This window comes from Equus caballus, chromosome 8 (assembly GCF_041296265.1).
Source record: "Equus caballus isolate H_3958 breed thoroughbred chromosome 8, TB-T2T, whole genome shotgun sequence".
Classification (NCBI taxonomy): Eukaryota; Metazoa; Chordata; class Mammalia; order Perissodactyla; family Equidae; genus Equus; species Equus caballus.
Genome location: NC_091691.1, coordinates 47,244,352 through 47,264,166, shown reverse-complemented (window position 1 = coordinate 47,264,166; position 19,815 = coordinate 47,244,352). Strand labels below are relative to the sequence as shown.

Sequence of the window (19,815 nt, the reverse complement as noted above, 5' to 3'; positions counted from 1 at the left end):
AAGCCTGGAGAGGGGCTGGCCCTGTGGCCGAGTGGTTAAGTTCGAGCGCTCCACTTCTGCGGCCCAGGGTTTCGCCTGTTCAGATCCTGGGCACGGACATGGCACCACTCGTCAAGCCATGCTGAGGCGGCGTCCCACATGCCACAACTAGAAGGACCCACAACTAAAAGCACACAACTATGTACTTTAAAAAAAAAAAAAAGGCCTGGAGAAAAAATTCAATTATTTTCTCAAATATTATCCTCCACCCACTTACAACTTTTTTTAAAAATGGTTTGAAATGCCAAGTGTACTGCCAATAGAGGCTATACCAAGAAATCTCTATCAAACTTGGTATGAAATTAAAGGAAAAGTCAGCTACTAGGGCCTCTGTGACAGAGAGAAAGAGAGAGAGAAAAAAGGGAAATGGAGGGAGGGAGGGAGGGGGAAGTAGAGGGACAGTGGAAGGAGGAAAATTCCTAAAGCAGAGTTACTAAAAATGTGATATATTTTGTTCACATTTAACAAGTCAACTGTTTCAGCACATGCACTTGCTAAATACGACTATATGCCCAACCTCACTAGAAGCTGCCATAAGACTAAATCGGAGATCTTGAAGAAGGTGAGGCCCAGTCATGTGACCCCCGGACACCTCTACCACGAGCTCTGCAGCTACCGGCCACTGCAGGGATGGGAAAGGGAGGAGCCGGTGTCTAGTCAAAGCTCAGCTCTTGTCCCCAGCCCCTCCTCTCCACTCTGCCTCTTCTGAAACTCTGAGGGCAGTTTTGTACCCTACCCCAGCTTCCAATGTGGTGGGAGACCTCAGCAGTGGGAGAGTTGGGCTGCAGATGCTCTGATCCTTTGACACCTGGACTTGAGGTGCCTAAGACCCCAAAACGAAAAATGAAAGGTAAGAGAATCTTAAATATCAGGACTATCTTTTGATCACTTGCAAATTGTCTCCTTTCCCCTCCCTCTCACTCTGACAGACAGTAGACTAAGGTAACTCGAAGTGTCTTCCACTTTAAACAGTGAGGAATAATTAAAGTGAGAAGTGACAAAGACATCAGATTCCAATTAACCTAACCCCTGATGGCTTTTGGAGCCTGGGGAAAGTGTGGTGTCAAGTCCAGGGACTTCTCTATTTACTAGCTGTGTGACTTTACAAAAGTTGCTTAGCATCTCTCCGCGGCAGTTTCCTCATGTGTAAATGGAAATGATACCTGCACTATAAGGGTGTTACCACACAAAATTGGGCTCTCTTGCCCAGTGTGCACAAATAGCCAATTAATTATGAGATCAGCTTTTGGGGAAGAAATCACCTTTATTCTGTGAGATCAATCTGCAGGGAGATGGGGGCGTGTGCCCTCAGAGCTGTCTTGCAGAATAAAGCTGATTTCTCCCCTAAAAGTTGATGCTATAATTAATTGGCTGTTTGTGCACATTGGGTAAAAGAACCCCAATTTTGTGTGGTAACAATTGGTGACCAGATAGGACAAGGTCCTGTGACTGCCCATCCAAGGCTTTGGAACCCCTGGTGGACTGTGGGGTCTTTTCATCAATCCTAAGCAGCTGCCTAGACAATTTTGTCTAGAGGCTCAACTGACCAGATTCTTGTTTCCTCTGCTGCAGTGCTCCCAGCCCCAAGGAGGTTTTTTTTGCAGGGGGTGAAGATGCAGCTTCTGGGTCAAGATGTCTCTGGGCTCTCGGTGAGTAACTTTAAGAAAGCGTCTGTCCCTTACCTCGTCTCTCTAGTTTGATTTCCTGGAAATACAAGTTTGGCTTGTATTCTGGGGAATCCTGGTGGCCTGAGACCCGAAGCTTGGGCCTGAACCACCCAAGGTAATTAGAGGCAGGATGAAAGCTTCACTCATGAAGTTGCTTCTGGATCTGGGCAACTGCTGGCACAGATTGTGTGCTGCCCTGGCAATCTGGTTTTGAGTAGCTCCTGGCACTGGTTCTGAGCTACTCCTGAAAACCAGCTAGTATTCTGGTCTGTGTTATATGTAGAATTGTTGCGTGTTAACGTTTGTCTAAATTGAATTGGCTGTTTTGAGGACTGAGTTTCTCAGTAACCGTAACAAACTCTCTTTAGAAATTACCTTGTTTGTTGTGGCCACCTTGGGAAAAGCCTCCTAAAATGGGGATAACTGTAAACAAGTGGCAAGATAACCCAGGATAATTTAAAACTACAGTGGCCACTTTGAGGCTCCTTTTTAAGACCCAGGTAACAAAGAAATTTTTTAAAGGTCAAGCTCGCCACCTTCCCGTATAATTGTTCAAAACCTAAAGTTTCCAGAAGTTGTAAATGTTTACAAAGAACTGCACAATCCTATTAAGCTTGTTTAGTGTCCTGAGGGCTTGGCTTAATAATCATCAGGTTGGAGGTCCCAAAATACAATTGGGCAAAAATGCGGTTGCACTCCATTTTGTGGTAAGAAACAGCAGAGAAGAAATGCAGGGCGCACTCCGGTTTGTGGCTAGGGGTCCTACCAAACTGCCATCAGCCTCAAGGGAATGGCATTGGCCATTACAAGGAAGCCTTGGTTTGGCCTTCATTGTGAGGGTCTTGGTTTGGGGGATGCCCAAAATTTTAGAGATCTAGTTCTAGCTGCAACATAAATATACTTTTGACTGGCCACGTCTAAATTCTGAAACAATGGGAAATGCTATTTCAATCCCCACCTGTAGTCCCTCAGGCTACATTCTCTCAAACTGGGCAATTTTAGGCTACAAGCCCATGAAACAGAAAAAGCTTAATATTCTTTTATAAAACCACATGGCCACGATAGTCTTTAAAATCCAGAGAAAATGGCCAGATGGTGGATCATTCAGCAACTCTGAGAAATTGGTTTGAGTACTCATTGGTTTACTGATCCTTCTCCTCCCAGAGATGGTTACTATTTTTTCTTGTCTCTGTCTTTTGTGTCACTTGTCATAAAAAGGAAAAAAACCATAGGGCAAGACACAGGCATCTCCACAAGCCTGTTGTCTGGGCGGGCCCTCAGTCCATGTTTTGAGACCTTAGCTTTGTGACCTCTTTGGTCTCTGCCATCCAGAGGATGCATGTACCAGCGTGCATCTTTGGCCAGTCAAGTAGACTGGGGTTCCCAGGCGTACTCTCTCTGTCCAGCTGTATCAGATCTCAGGGATGTTTGTCATGAGGGGCCCCAGTCCATCAGGGGCCCTTTGTTGTCTCATCCTTCATTGCCTGTTAGTACACTACCACCTGTGCAACGAAGGCCTTTGCTTTCTTAGATTATTTTGGGGAGTGAACTTTCTACTTCTTTTGCACTCTCTTTTGGGGACACCTCTTGCATCCATAATTAAGCCCTAAAAGGCTTATTGGTTAAGAATTGCTGTTAAGACCTTACTTGTCAATGGCCAGAGACAGAGCCTTAAATTGGAAAAACTTCTAAATTGGAAAAAAATTTGGAGAGCTCTGGTAATGACTAGTCTTAAGAACCTAATCAAATTTGGGGTCTCAGCTTCCTCTCATGGTCTTACAGGTGCTAATGAAAGCACCCCACCCCCAGCATAAATTGGTCTAGATTTGAATTGTGCACTTGGAAAGAGGGCCTTCCACTTTGTGCAGACTTTTTAAAGGTGTGATACATTGTCCTGAAGTTTTAGAACATAAAAATCTTTTGATTCACTTCTTAAGTTAAAAATCTCCCTGATATAAGGAAGCAATTGGAAAAGTGTAGCTGAAAGGGTGGGTCAACCTATTTTATCATTCAGACCGTAGTCCATTTCTTTGGGGAACTGGAAACAACCATCTTTGTCTTGCAAATCCTTTTGTTTTGCAAATCCCTGTATGGTTCTAGAAGATGGCTCAAAGTTCACTTGTCCTTTTACCAATCCCCAAACCTCCCCTGTTCCTCTCAAAATGCTCACAGAGGGGCCAGCCCCATGGCCAAGTGGTTAAGTTCATGTGCTCCACTTTGGCAGCCCAGGGTTTCACTGGTTTGGATCCTGGGCGCGGACATGGCACCGCTCATCAGACCACACTGAGGTGGCATCCCACATGCCACAACTAGAAGGACCCACAACTAAAATATACAACTCTGTACTGAGAGGACTTGGGGAGAAAAAGCAGAGAAAAAAAAAGATTGGCAACAGTTATTAGCTCAGGTGCCAATATTTAAAAAAAAAAAAATGCTCATAGATATTGGGACATTAGAAACTGATAAGGCAAATATGCCCCAGAAACTCCATCTTGGAGAAAACTTGAATCATTTCTTTGTGCCTTTTTGATATAGTTGGACAGGTAGGTCAACTTATAATGTCATTTAAGTTACAACCCAATTTCTAAGGAATTAAGAGCAACTGTCATTAAAAAAAAATCCTTGCAAGAGTGGGAATGCAGCTCTAGAGGCAGTTCAGATTCCACCCATTTTCCTTATCTCAAAGAGCTTGCAAACTCTCTGGGAAATATCTAAGCCCATCACCAATTCCTAAGACTGAAGAAAAAAAAGGGAAAAAGGAAAGAAAAACAGCCATAACAGCACCCTTGCCAAAAATCTAGCATCTTGAGGGCTGGCCCTGTGGCCAAGTGATTAAGTTCACGCCCTCCGCTGCAGGCGGCCCAGTGTTTCGTTGGTTCGAATCCTGGGCGCGGACATGGCACTGCTCATCAGACCACGCTGAGGCAGTGTCCCACATGCCACAACTAGAAGGACCCACAACAAAGAATATACAACTATGTACTCGCGGACTTTGGGGAGAAAAAGGAAAAAATGAAATCATAAAATAAATAAATAAATAAATAAATATTTTTAAAAAAATCTAGCATCTTGAGTGTCTTTTCCACAAATATTAGTAAAAAGACTTAAAACAAAATTTGAATTCATAATTAGCGAGCCTTGTATTACTTACCTGACTCATGGCAGTAATTTTAAAATAGTAGCTGCAGAGTCTCTGTGTATGTGTGTGTGTGTGTGTGTGTGTGTGTGTGTATAATCTTACCTGTGGATGGTATAATTTCTAAAGAGCTCTAGTCAACTGGCTTAATGTAAATGCTTATATAATTTCTAAATGTAATAGCAAGTAACCCAAACGTCTATTACGTTAACATGATATAAATTAATCTTTGGTAACTGAAAGTTTATTTAAGGTTGTTGGTTTGATTAAATTGGATACACCTGTAGACTTATCAGTGTTGGATATGATGCAGACATGCAGCCTTTATTCTATATTTATTGGTCAAAGCTGATGTTGTCTCTATTATCTTTATTATCCTACCTTCTACCTCCAGAATTTGGAAACTCTTAGTGAGTGAGTATTGTTTTCACATCAGTACAGTTATTTGCATAAGTTCAATAAGAATCTGTTCTCCTTATAACAGGACACGATTGGAAACATTGGTTATATTACCAAAACTTTGACAAAATGTCATATTTGAGAGAAACATGCAGTCTCAGAAATGACAAGACAGATCTGAGGAACAAAGATTGGACTTTATGGAATAAAGCCACTTGGAAATATTGGCCTGGTACCTTGCTTACAGGGTTCCCAGCAACCTTACTAGGTGAGTAAAGAAGGTCACTTCCCTGGCAGATGCAAGGAACCTCAAGAGAAGAGATGAATCCACCAAAATCTATAGGTATTGGAACATAGTCTGATGACAAGTCCTTGGCTTTCCTGGCTGTGAGAGGCCTTTAAAGTTCAATCTGAGATTCTCTATGAAAAGTTCCAGCAAAGCAGATTTAAAAGAGCCTATATGATCAATTGCTATTCTTGCTGTACTTATGTAAACAATTGGGCCAAGTTTATTGAAACTAGACTTATTTTTCAAACCAATGAGTCTTAACTTGGCTGTCTTTGGTGAAAATGAGGATGATTTTAGAGAGAAAAAATATTTCAATAGAAAATATAGTACACATTCCTGGGTATTAGATTCTAGTTCTGTTAATTGTCTTTGAAGTTTTTGCTTTCTATATGTAAACTGGACTGGATCCTGAATTCTTCTAGTCTCATGAAATATCTGACTACAAATCTCCAAACTAATGTTTTCAATTGTTTCCATCATTTTCACTTGGAATCATTGAGACCTGAAACCACCCTTTTTTCCTAAAGCCCTACAAACTAAAGCTAGACAACTTGATATAAACTTAAGAGAGATTCATGTCTCTTGCTGTATAGGCCACTCAGAAAGATACCTGAACACCCATGACATCAGCAGAGACATTTCAAACTGCAAAAGATGCTACAACCCTGACAGCTAGAGATATTTTTGACCGGCTGCCCCCTGAGCTCAGAAACTGGTTTATAATTTGCTCTAACTATTAACCTTGTTTTTCTAGAAATTCTTCTTATTAAATACGTGGTTACTTGTTTACACAACATATGCCTAACTTTGGGAGCCCACCAACATCACCATCTTACTAAGAGACTGATTTAATGAGATGGAACAACTTACACCCCTTATCAGCAGGAGGAAGCTAGAGCAGTTATCACCCTATGTCCCTCAAGATTGCAGAATGAAGAACAAAAAGGGAGGATTTGTAACCATGGGTCTTCTAGGACCAGTTCAACTGACCCCATCTCTTATCAAAAGAGTGATTAAGAATTGCCTTCCAGAAAATTCAAAGTCACGTAGCCAGAGCATGCACAGAAGAAGAAATCTTGACCTGAAGTGACCGCAGAACCAAAGATTCTCATCCCCATGGGACTCAGAGACCAAGACATGACCAGAACTTAAACATCAGACTCTTACCAGAAGCCAGGGGTGCCTCATTCAGAAAGAACCGGTGTCAAAATTCCTTCCCCACCTCATCATAAATGTTTAGAACCCTATCATAAAAGTTTAGAACTTCATCATAAATGTTCAGAACACTGTCATAAATGTTTAGAACTTTACCATAAATGCTTGAAGCCTACCAATGAAAACCTATCCCACCAGTGTTTCCATGTGACAGCCTATTCTCCCTAACCTCTTAAATTTCACCCCAAATCCTGAATCAGGGAGACATATCTGAGGCCACATGGCCCCTGTCTCCCTGCAGATCAATCCCACAGAATAAAGCTGATTTCTCTCCTAAAAGCTGATGCCATAATTAATTGTCTGTTTATGGACAATGGGCAAGAGAACCGCAATTTTGTGTGGTAATAAGGGCAATGTAAGGAGTAAGTGAAATTTTATGTAAAAGAGTGATTTGCAAAGTAGGAGTTCTATACAGATGTTTGCTATTGTTATTCAACATTGATTTCCTCAAAAGTAGAGACACATTTTGTTTATCTTTGAAATCACAGCATCCAGCAGCGAGCCTAGCCCAGGTCTGCCCTCCATGAATGTTAATGGAGTGAATTACTGAGAGAGCCACTTGTGTCAGTCAGAAATAACACTAGCTATTTTAAGAGATTTCTAAAATAGAATTGGTAAAACAGGTTTTGGAGCTCAAAAAGGGGAGGTGAGAACATAGAGATGACAGTCACTGTAGGAAGCAGCTATCACCCGAGCCAGAGAAGCCCAGATAGTGCTGGTGTCTTTGAGGGGGAGCCAGGTTGGGAAACCTGAAAACTACCACTTCTGGCTCCTGGAATGAACTGTGGCTGCCAAGATGAAGACTCATTGCTGCGGTGACAAGCAGTGCAGAAAAGGGCAGGTGCCTGCTCCTCCTCTAACCCTCCAGCTGCCTTCTAGTGCCCATCATTGGCAGGGCCAAGTACCGGTAGGGGGCTGAAAGATCATGATAACTGGCACATCTCTCTCTAATAAAGACAGGGGACTTGCCTATGGGTGGTGATGCCCAGGGCTATGCTTTAATGACTTCCTCCCTCTCTTTACATTACCTGAGAGTGATCAGAGGAAATGGGAGTGTGGAATAGGAGAGTCAAGGGTCTGAGGCACTGGGAGCCCTGCCTGGCCAAGGCCACCCCCACTGAGCTCAGCCTGGCCCCTCTGCGACCTTGTCCTTGGGAGGCGTTCCTGCCTCCACCAGCAGGGATTCATGTGCACATCCAGCAGGGATTCATGTGCACATCCACCGGGAAAGCTGCTCTCACTCCTGGGCAGGTCCATGAGGAATCAGGAGAGCACACTGGCTGTGGCTCAGGCCACACACCTGGGATGCTGGGGAGAAGATGCAGGGAGGTCCCCTATCGTAGCAGGAGCACCAGGCACATTCCTAATGGTAATTTGACCTGGGTCTCTGGTCATCTGCAGAAGCAAATGCCCAGACTGGCCTCGGTGGATTTAATGACAAGGAGAAACAGAGCCCTGTAGGTGATTTCCTTCACCCCTCCCCACCACTTCTCAAAGAAACACTGATCATGCTGAGGCTCTGAGAAGACTTCCCTGTTAGTAAGACTATTAACTCCCTGGCTCAAACCTGCATAGATTTGTTTGTGTTTTCCTTTTTAAGTCAGAATCTCAATGAAACTGTTATTTCTTGCGTGTCTCTTGAGTCGATGTTGAAGAGTTGCGGCCTATCACATTGCTGCAGACAGGTAGATGACAGATTGCTGTGCGGCTCAGGAGAGGAGGATGAATTCCTACCACTCCATGAAGATTAACCGTTTGTGGACACCCAGCTCTGATTCCCCACAAGGCAGGCAAGAATAGACAGAGTAGAGGTTATGTTAACTTCTCATCTTAGTTGTCACGCTCTTCCAAATGCTTTGCAACTCTCTCATCCCACGACAGGTAGCATCGTCATAAACAGAATCCACCCTGGGGCCCTATAGCAAAGGAGGACAGTGCTGACTTCAGCTCCCACTCCACTTTCTACCTCTTTTCCACAGGCCTGTTTCCCCTCAGACCACTTGGGAGTGTGATGGGCTTTCCTGCTGGCCCCTGGCTGCCAGGCACCCTGACCCCTGCCCTAGCCCCACCTTGCTGTCAGGCCTTCTCAGCCCGGCTGACCTTTGTGCTCTAGACTGTTTCCTCACTCCGTACTCCCGCTAAACCCTAACCAGTTTCAGATCTTGGTCCTTTAGGGCTCTGTCTTCTGTTTCCCAAGAGCTTCGTTGATTACCTCGAAAGGCGGGGGCTGGGACGGGGCACCGCAATTCAAGGCACAACAGAAATCGGGAGTGGAGCATTTCTTCGGACCATGCGCATAACTTTGTGTTAAGTGTTGGCACTACAACGAATTTCACCGAACTCTGCGGACCGCCCTAACAACCCAGCACATCGACTACTCCCTGAGCGCAGACGGTGCGCGCTTCCTTGGTGGGCATGGCGCTTCTGCCACCGCAGCCTGCAGACGTAGCCAGGAACCTCCCACCTACAGGCACTATTAATCACAGTGGAAACGAACAGGAATCAACGCATAATGGATAAGATTAGCCGTCCGCGGAAGCACAGCACTTCAAACCGAGTGGTAAACACCGGCCAGCAGCTCTGCCAGATATAATCAGAGACAAGAGCACTTCTGCCACCAATCCAGAGACGAGAGTGCCCTGGAGTGTGGGCCTGGTGCATCCTTAGGACCGGAACCTTTTTCGAAAGTGACCTTTTTAATCATGTTGTAACTGAGTGCCTGATAGAAGGATGGTGCTCTGTATGGATTCTAGAATCTAGGGGAAGGAGCCAAAGAGTAAATATTTGTGGGTGTTTATCCTGTGCTGCAAATACTGTTTGATAGGTCACTGGATAACATAAAAGCCAGCATTTACAGAACACTTACTATCTGTGCCAGGCCAGGGGTGAGTAAGCTTTACATCCAGTCTCTCCGTTAATCCTGACAAGCACATAATGAGGTGGGCTTATCCATCAGCCTTTTGGGAGTTTGATTACTGGCAATCAGTCTCCCAAAGACTGATTTGTTCTAGGGGATCTGATGAGACAGTAGCTGAACTTGCAATGCTAAGAGTTTGGAATATGATGACCTCACCAACATACAGAGTGCCAGGCTGAAACAGATGGCCAGACTCTCTTAAATCATCTTGATTGCAAAAGAGATCATCTGTTCCAGTCCTTGGTTGACCTAGGCAGCTTATCAAAGTCATGTTTTCATTGCAAGATGTGATACTCCAAATATGCAAAACCCAGATTGGAACCGAGACATGACATGGAGTTCAAATGGGCCAGTCTCTGCAGAAACTCGAACAGTTTCTATCATACATGCTTTACTTTCAAGGGCTCATAAATAGAAACAAGAATGCATTCCACTAAAGACAGGTGATGTGTCTCAAACAGCTTGTAGGGGAAAAAAGCGAGCATGGCGGGGGGGAATTTTGTTGGCAAAAATTCTAACTGCCCAGGAAAGGAGAGGAACCCCACTCCCAAAGAAGGCATCTGTATGGAATATTTGAAACTTGAACCATTGACATTATAATCTTACCACATAGTGTAAATATCTAAAAGGGGAGAATTATAATTATTCTAACATGATACAGCTTTCAGCCTAATTTCAGTCTGAGGTATGACTCCAAGACAACAGATTGCCCTGTGGTTTGTGGAACACCCATCTGCTGCCGTCACATACTCTAACCCGGCAGGGCCAGGAGGGGCTGGCTGCTCCCATCGCACCAAGATGAAAGTGGCTGGCTCAGTGGCTCTGGTTTGGTAATTAGACCCTTCATTACAGCTCTCAAAAGTCAAGCCAGGCCCAGCAACTTTCTTTGATAGTAAAGTATTCTACCTTTTTCCAGACACTGACACTAACCTAAGGTGTAACGTTTATAGTAACACAAGTATAAAATACGGGCACTGAAGATCAGAGAAAATTTGTAAAATAGTACATACCTATGATCTGAAAGACAGTGAGACAGCCTCCAAATATATACACATGGATGAATGAATGGACCCCAGGGTACCACGTCATCATCGACATGAAGGAGACATGGATAAGAAGGAAGAGTGTTTAAAATATATATTATATATAAAGTACATGTAAATAAAATATAAATGTGGAATATATATTAAGTATATTTTTAAACACTCCTTTTCCTTTCTATCCAGGTCTCCTTGAAGTCCATGTGGATGCAGAATCCTACGGTCCCCCCATTCATCCATCCCCCCTTTCTCCTGTCCTTCCACAATCAAATAGGGAAGAAAAGATCATAAACAGAGAGCACAGCATTTGTGGCATTTTAGTTTAAGGATGTGGGCAGTGGTACAAAAGGGTAACTATTTCTAAGACTGCATCTCCACACACAGGGGCAGAACAGTTCCAACAACGATCCCAGCTGTCTCTTTCAATCAAACCAAGCGTGGTGATCGGTCCGTACCCCAGTGGGATTGGAACATCTAATCCTTCCCGCTCTCCAGGGCTGTGTAGAGAGAAACCATCGATCTGTCTGACCAAAAGCTACAGCCAGAGTAATTCTTGGAATTTTCCTATCGCAATTCTCTTAAGAAGCAGTTTCAAAAGGGTGGCAATGGCAAATTGAATGAAAGTTTGGACGGGTCTCTGGGCCAGTGAAAGTAACTTATAGTCAGAAAACGTTTTCTTTAATTTCACATTTTTTTAGATTTTTTTTTTTTTACTGATTATTAAAGTAATCCAGCTCATTCAGAAAGTACAGCAAAGCACAAAGAAAAAAGAATCACCAACAGCCCTCCTCTCACCCCCACTGTGAACAACTTTTCAACCTAAGAGGCGGAGCTAAATGAACCTTCCACAACTACAAACGTCCTAAAGCCTTCTGGTGTCTGCCATTCATCCCGAGAGTTTCTCATCCATGGTCCCAAAGCCAGTGTTGACACTTCCGACGCCAGCCTTAGACTTGGGCAGAATTGGGAACCCCTGTAAAGTGAAAGTTCAGGGTCCTTAAGGAGGCTTCTGCCCAGAAATGCTCTTTTCCAATCTGCTCCCCAGAACCAGAACTCAGGAAACAGTACTTGTTATTTCACAGTTAAATTTGGCTAAATGTAAACACCCATTGCCTTAAACTCATTCACCCTAAAACGTAAGGAAGGACTGTTTGATGTCTCCAGAAGGAGAAAGGGAGACACCCCAGAATTCCAGGCATCTGAGTTAGAAACGGTGCCATGAAAGACAGTCCGCACTCAGAATGAGCCACTCTAAGTCACGCGGTCCTTCTTGTTAGTGACTCTTTAAAAGCCTCCATGGGCCCTGTCATAACTTTAAATACAGCTGTTCTTTGAATAAAAGCCACCTAAGGGGTGCTTGTCCTCCAGCAAAATGGCACTATGGCAACTCTGTCACCTGGGAAAGTTGGTGTGGGGGATCAGAATTGGCCACTCCAAAACGCATCTCTTTGGTTAAGGACTAGAGACTGTGAAAGAAACTTTGACCTTCCCCCTAACTGCCTAAAAGAATTTAAGATACAAGCCCTGTCCCCAGGACAGGCCATCACCATAGATAACTCTGGGTATCAGTAGACTGTGAGGCTCCTTGCTAAGCCCACTCTTTTTTTTTTAAAGATTAGCCCTGAGCTGACGTCTGTTGCCAATCTTCTTTCTTTCTTTTTTCTTCTTCTTCTTCTTCTCCCCAAAGCCCCCCCAGTACATAGTTGTATATTCTAGTTGTAAGTCAAGTCTTTCTACTTCTGCCATGTGGGACGCCGCCTCAGCATGGCTTGATGAGTTCTGCCAGGTCCACGCTGTGGATCCAAACCTGTGAAACCCTGGGCCGCCAAAGTGGAGCTAGGGAACTTAACCACTCGGCCACTCTTATCAGAGTTCTCTCTACAAAACGTGTGCTTTTCCCTCTCCACATGAATTGCCTCCCTCCCCTTCTAAGTCCCAAACCACTACCTTCAACACCCTCCTTTGTCTTTAGCTGAAGACGATATTTAAGGTGACAACTTCAGCCATTCTGGCAAGTTACTCAGTTTTCCTGGGTTTCTCCCATGTATACATGTTACTAAACTTTGTTGGTTTTCTCCTGTTATTCTGTCTCATGTCAATTTAATTCTGAGACCAGCCAGAAGGACCCAGAGGGGAGAGGAATTGTCTTTCTCCCCTACACTGGCCTAGCACACAAAAGTCAGATCACAGACATCAATTCTTTTCTACCTTCTTTTCCTTTGAAAACAGGTCTTTCTCTCATGTTTCCTAACTGTTAAAATTCATTTAAAATAGCAGAGAGCCTATCAGGTCAAGCTGTCAGTTTCACATGAGAATGTCTCATCTTTCCACAAGCGTGCAGTCTTCTCACAGTTTGTTTTCGTGTCTGAATTAGACATAGCTTTGGGGTCATTGAACCCCAAATTGATTAAATCTCTTAAACTGTCTTTGAGAAAGAATCACCCTGTGTATTTATTAAATAAAACTATTTCGTATCTCTCAGATTCTTTTACAATGAACTAATTCCCTTGTTTCTTAGGAATTCTTTGATGTTCCAAAAGCTTCTGGCACATTTTACATGAGACTTTTCTAGGTTCTTCTTCCTTAGAAAGAGGAAGTTGACAAAAAGGCTCAAACATTTATTTTAGTTCCCAGAATTGAGATGGGAAATGTCTAATGTGTTCTAAAAATAGTAAAAGCCCTTCAACATTGAATTTGGTCTTTACCAAAAGATTTGATGAATTTAAATTTAGTCTGAAATTTGTCCAAAACCCACCTAGTTGGGTTTGGAGGCATCTTCATGCTCATTAATATTCTTGGCTCGGAAAATATTAAACCTGGAAAATTGCTTTATTTCTGTTCCTTGACAGTATAAATAATTATGATAACAACAAACATCTTTGACAATGAAAGCTCACTATTCATTGAACCACTCTATTCCCTCTTTTATAATAGGAATTGGCATATTATAGTCTATGGGCCATATCCACCTTGTTGCCTGTTTTTTTAAAAATATAATTTATTGAGGTGAAATCTGTATAACATAAAATTAACTGTTTTAAAGTGAACGATTCAGTGGCATTTAGTACATTCACAGTGTTCTGCAATCACTTCTATCTAGTTCCAAAACATTTCCATCATTCCAAAGTCAAACCCTGTAGCCGTTAAGCAATTTCTCCCCATTCCCTCCTCCCCCCAGCCCCTGGCAACTACCCATTTGTGTTCTGTCTCTATGGGTTTATCTATTCTGGATCCTTCATGTAAATGAAATCATACAATATGTAGCCTTTTGTGTCTGGCTTCTTTCACTTAGCGTAATGGTTTGGAGGTTCATCCATGCTGTAGCATATGTCAGTGCTTCTCTCCCTTTTATGACTGAAGAATATTCTATTGGATATGTGTACAGCAAGTTGTTTATCCATTGATGGATATTTGGGCTACTTATGCCTTTTAGCGATCGTGATAGTGCTGCTGTGAACATGTGTGTACATGTACTTAAGCCCCTGTTTTCAGCTCTTTGGGGTGTATGCCTAGAAGTAGCATTGCTGGGTGATGTGGTGGTTCTCTGTTCAACTTTCTGAGGAACTGCCAGACTGCTCTCCACAGCAGCTGCACCATTTTACATTGCTATCAGCAATTGGAAGTATGCAACTTCCACTTTCTCTACATCCTCACCAACGCTTGTTTTCTGTTTCTTTCTCTTTTTGTTACAACCATCCTTGTGTCATCACTTCTTTTTGTGAATAAAGTTTTATTGGAACATAGCCATTCCCATTCATTTACACGTCTGTGATACTTCCGCCACAATGACAGAGACTGTATGGACCATACTTAAAATATTTACTATCTGGCCCTTTAAGAAAAAGTTTGCTGAACTCTGTATTAGAAGATTAGCCCTTCTTTTTTTCTTTGTCACTTTATTTCACAAGTCCCCAAAATAAGACCAAATAACGTTGTCGCAACCTTGTGTGAGTTAGCTTATTTTAGTCTTAAATTTCCTTATCTATAAAAAGAAAGAGTAGAACTAGTTGGTTTCCAAGTTTTCCTTTGGAACTTTATAATAATCTGAAAAACTATGATATTTCCAAAACGGGTAATTAATTTTCAGTTTATACTTTCTTATGTTGTCTGTAAATTGCTTAGCTTTCTTCCGGCTTAAACTAATGGTTTCCTCCATGTGCTCTATTTATCATACAAGCACAGAACAGTAGCTAATTCCTAGCTCATGTTCGTTCTCTGTACACTTGCAATGATTAGGTGGGATTGTCTAGCAAGGTGAGAACAGAAGATCAAGTGGAAATTCCTGGCTCCTCTAATGAGGAGAAAAGGAAACCTGTTAAAACTGAATGGCATCATTGATGGTTTCTAAAATATACAGCTGAAAGGGATTCCTCTTTCTCCAGCTCTTCAATCTGGGGAGGAGATTCCAGGAAGAAAATTAAGAGAGGGAGAGAGGTAGAATAGATCATTTACTGGTACCTCACTAAAGGAATGCTGAAGTTGGACACTCATGTTAATAAGCCATGCTCCCCATTAGGAGGCCACGAGGATGAGCAAGATACTTAGAAGCTACCTCGATCTGAACATGTCTGCCAAGCGTTGGGTGTTGACGAGGCCCTAGGGAATTGTAACCCAGCCCCTCATTTTCATAATGAAGAAACAGAGGTTATGCCTGGTCCATATTTGCCGGGGGAACTAGTTGCAGAACATGGATGAGACCTGGATGTCCTGACTCCAGTCCAGTGAAAGGAGATACCAGGGGTATCAGGAGAGAAAAGCAGATGTTTTGACCCACTTGAGCAGCTGTAACTCATCAAGGTGAAAGTATAGGGCAGCCAGCAGGAAAGACTGGTGCTCTGCTAGTTTGACCATTCTGACACCCAAACAAATATTGCCTGCCGCGGTCAGGAAAGACCCACCTGGTCCACAGGAAACTGTAAAATACACCTGGGCATTTCTTTCCTTGGGCCTCCAAGATGGATTGAATGAAGCCACACCATGAACTGAGCACTGTGTGATGGTTTACTCAGCAAATGGCTGCCGGGGTAATTGGTGAACAAACCACACACACTCTGGAGAGGGCTCAGGCCGGCCGTGTCCATCCCTCCACACTAGGAATGGGGGACAGGGGGTGTGTTCTCGAACAAGTGTGAGGAATCTGACCCAAGTGGAACGACTTCTGTCATCAGCAGGTTCTGCCGGTGTAGCCCCTTGGTCCCATCAGAGTTGGGGGAATTGCTACTTGACATGAGGCTCTTATTATTGCGGAACAACTCTTCTGAAACTGCTCAAAGTTCATCTTTTTTCCAGCTTTATTAAGGTATGATTGATAAATAAAAATTGTATTCATTTACGTTGTATAACATGACTTTTTTTTTTAAGACATACGGTGTTATTTGATATATGTGTCCATTGTGAAATGATACCAAAATCAACTTAATTAACACATGCATCACCTCACATAGTTACCTTTTTTTTTTTTCCAAGTTCAGTTTTAAAATCCACGGTCACCTGCTCCCTATTTCGTGCACCTGAATCTCTTGCCGGTTCCAACTGCTTCCTCCCTACCCTTTTGCTCAGGCTGCTTCCCCAGCTGGAAGGCACAGGTCCTATACTTCGGCCAACTGCTACAAACCTCTCAAGATCCAACTCGGGTACCACTTCCTCCGGGAAGCATTTCCCGACCCCATCCTTTGCCCGTCTCCCTTTACCACAGCATGGCTCGTTCTCTAACACGCGGAGCTGGTCACTGGTCTGTGGACACGCACTGGCTCTTCCACCTCCGCTTCCCTGCAGGTAGTTCCCCGCCGGCTCCCGGCAGGCGCTCAGCTAGGGAAGGGATGGAAGAAGGAACGGACGAGGTGCCTTCCGCAGAGCCGAGCGCCTGGGCACTTACTCGGGGTCTCAGAAGTCCCTTGCCTTCCGTGGGAGGACCGCCTCTGCTCCGAGCGCTCCCCGCGCCCAGCCCGGCTCTCAGGCTTCAGCGCCCTCCCTGCCCAGGGTCCGGGAGGGAAATTCCCTGTGGGTGCTTTTGGCAGAGCAGAGTTTTATCCCCCTTACACTGCGGGAGTGCGAGCCAGAGCTGTCCTCCTCCGGCTTTTCCGCCCTCCCTTAAAGGGTCGCCACCTGCCCAGCCTCTCAACTAGAAACAGGGCCTGATTCTTTCCCTGAGTCTTCACGCTTGCCAGTCACCAAATCCTGACGATGCCACCGCAACACTTTTCAATTCTGCCTCTGTCACCTGCCATAGAGGGGACCCCGGACACGGAGATGAACTGGAGAGACAGCCCCCTGACTGCTCGTCCTCCTTAAATCTATCCGCACACCGCAGCAGCATCTGAACTACTGCCCGAGCGAACGAGCTTCTTACAAACCGGTCGGACCACATCCCTGCCCTCCTTCACGGCTCCCTGGCCCCCGGACCCTGGGACATTGCAGCCCCCGCCGTCCCCCAGCGCTGCGCGGGCCTTCCCCGCGGCCCCACGTCCTCCCGGGCGCCCTGTGCGTGTGCTCCCCTGACCTTCTCACCGCTTTCGCGAGTCTGGGCCTCTGCGTTTGGGGTCGTCCCTATTTCTCCCTTCCTCGCGCCCCTCGAACTCCTCCCCAGCTCGCACACCGCTGCCCCGCGGAGCTCTCCCCAGCGCCCCCGCAGACCCAGCCGCCCTATCCTGCTGCCGCGCTCCGCGCCTCCATCACCGCTCCATCCCCACTGTTCCGCGGGAAGCCCTCGGGGCGGGGCCGCGCCTCAGACCCCTCCGTGTCCCGACGGCCGTACAGCGGTCGGCAAGAGGAACGCCTCTGCCAGGCATGTAGAGGGCAGCGGGGCAGGACTGCTGCAGAGGTGAAGGGAGCACGAGGGACAGACAGGAGCGCAGAGAGAGGGGCAAGCACCGCGTCCTGGCTGAGAGGATAACGCAAACGCTGAATACCTACATTACACCAGCCGAGGGTCAGCCCCATGTCCCGCTGATTTTCGCATGCAACAACCCTGTGTCAAGCTGATCTCGTGGTGTTCGCTGAGAGGGGTGAGGAGAGGGTCGGATGACGCCAGCAGCTGGAAGGGAGGGGGAGGAGGGGCACACAGTTACTGCCCTCCTGGTCCTGCTCTGCTGGGCAGCTATCACCAAGCAGGAGCCCTGTCCCACTCTGGCAGGACACATGAGTGTCCCCTTCCTCTCCAACCCCTTGTAGGAGGCATCATGGTATAATGGGAGAAGCAGGGGCCTCAGAGCCATAGAGACCTGGGTTCAAAACCCAGCTCAGCTGTTGCTAGCTGTGTGATTGCATGCAAGTTACTTAACCCCTCTGATCTTCAGACTACTCTCCTGAAAAATAGGAATTTTAAAAAACCAAAACTTACTCCACAGGATTATTCATTCCTAGAACAAATTTTTTTTGAGTCCTCATTTGTATTATTTCTGATCTAGTCAATGGGAATATAGTAGCTTCATATATAATAAGTACTTAAATATTAGCTTCTTTCTTTTCTGCTATTCATTCCCTAATCGAAAGCACAGAATCCTTAGAGAAATCCCCTCCTTTTTTCCTCTTCTCTAGTGCACATTGTTTTGTCCTCCAAGTAAAGATCACCTAATAACAAGAGTAACACCTAACACCAGGTACTTACTACCTGCTAGGCACTATTTGCAGTACTTACATACTTTACTAATTTAATGCTCACAACAACACAAAGAGATTGATTTTACAAATAAGGAAAAGGAAGCACAGAGAAGCTAAGGGATTTGTCATGGTCACACAGCCAGTAAATTATGGAGCTGGGATTTGCACCAGGGCTCCTGGGTTCGAGTCCACAGCCTGAGCCAATACGTTAGAGATCATATAGTTCAGGCCCTCTGCGTGATAGCGTGTCTTCACAGCTGTCTCTCTTCCCCCATCCCTCCTTGTCTTTTCTCTTCTCCTCTCTTCTGTTCTTTTCCTCTCAGCTGAAGAAACTGAAGGCTACTTTGGACAGGGTTAGGTGACAGGCTCAAAGTTACACAACTCCTGTGGCCTTTATCCTCCATTCCCGGGCCCTTCCTCTGACACTGTGCAACAGTAGACAATCAGTGTGAAGGCAAACAGCTGAAATTAATTACAATTTTGAGTAAATAATTTATATAACTTTATACTCCCCGTTGTGACAACCATTTGAAGGTATCAGATGTAATGGTAAAAAGATTCCCATTAGATACCATTATGCTTCTTTTAGTTTAATTAATCCCAATCTGAAATGCACTCTTTGTTTTTGCTAGCCTTGTTTGAATTTCTGCCCCCACAAATATTTGTGCTGTTGTTTTAGTTTCAATTAGCTTCTGGTGTTTTCCTTGGACTGGTTTTTGTGATGGAATGGGGGTGGAGTGTTTACAGTCTGACCTGTCATCTGTGAAGCTTTGCCTCCCCAAACCACCACAGCCCCAGCTCAGAGACGACAACGAAGTACAGTCAAAACAAGCCCAGGGCGCTGGGGAGCCCGGGAGCACTGGCCCCGCTGCAGACTCACTCTGAAGCCCAAGCCACCCGGAGGCAGTCGTCACACGGAGGAGCATTGCACACAAGGCCTCCACGGAATTTCCAGAACTTTGCCCTTGAACTGACATGAGGTCACCAGAATCTAGAACCTAATTCCAGGAAGAATACTTTCTGGTATCAAGGAGGTACTCAACCCAGAAGAGATAAGAAAGTCAATAGGTGCCATTGACAAATTGGGGCATAAGTTTACAGAGGGTGGTGTAGGTGATAAACGAGACACTGGAGGCAGAACACTATTTGCAGACAGAAGAATTTCCCAGCTCACCTGTATGAGTCAATGAACTCCTCTGAGTTTTGATTTCCTCATCTGTAGAAAAAGGAGATACTAATACTTGGCTTGCTGACCACCCAGGGATCAAATGAGGAAATTAGGCACATGAGATCAATCTGAAAACTGCAAAGTACTCTAGAAATACGATGAATTATATTACTGCTATTCCATAACTCGTATATAAAGAAAGTGGAGTTTCACTGGAATAACATATATAACAGTGATTTCCACTGAAATGCACCAGAAAGAATGATGCAACTCATTGTGAGACTTTTATTGCATTTTTAAACCTGGGAGAGACAGCTTTGCACACATAACAAAACACAGCAAGAAA

The 19,815-nt window shown here is 44.7% G+C and overlaps 2 long non-coding RNA genes across 2 annotated transcripts in view; one reads left to right on the top strand and one right to left on the bottom strand.

Moving 5' to 3' along the window:
• The window catches only part of LOC111774702 (uncharacterized), a 36,571-nt gene extending 18,711 nt beyond the window's left edge, over nucleotides 1-17,860 (bottom strand). Inside the window, exon 1 of the long non-coding RNA XR_002809847.2 lies at nucleotides 17,615-17,860. This is a non-coding gene — a long non-coding RNA (uncharacterized lncRNA). The remainder of the gene's footprint in view (nucleotides 1-17,614) is intronic.
• Nucleotides 738-7,024, top strand: LOC138915255 (uncharacterized). The gene is made up of 4 exons (XR_011420942.1): nucleotides 738-889; nucleotides 1,612-1,688; nucleotides 5,327-5,509; nucleotides 6,285-7,024. It is a non-coding gene; the product is annotated as an uncharacterized lncRNA (long non-coding RNA).
• Nucleotides 17,861-19,815: the final 1,955 nt, after the last annotated feature.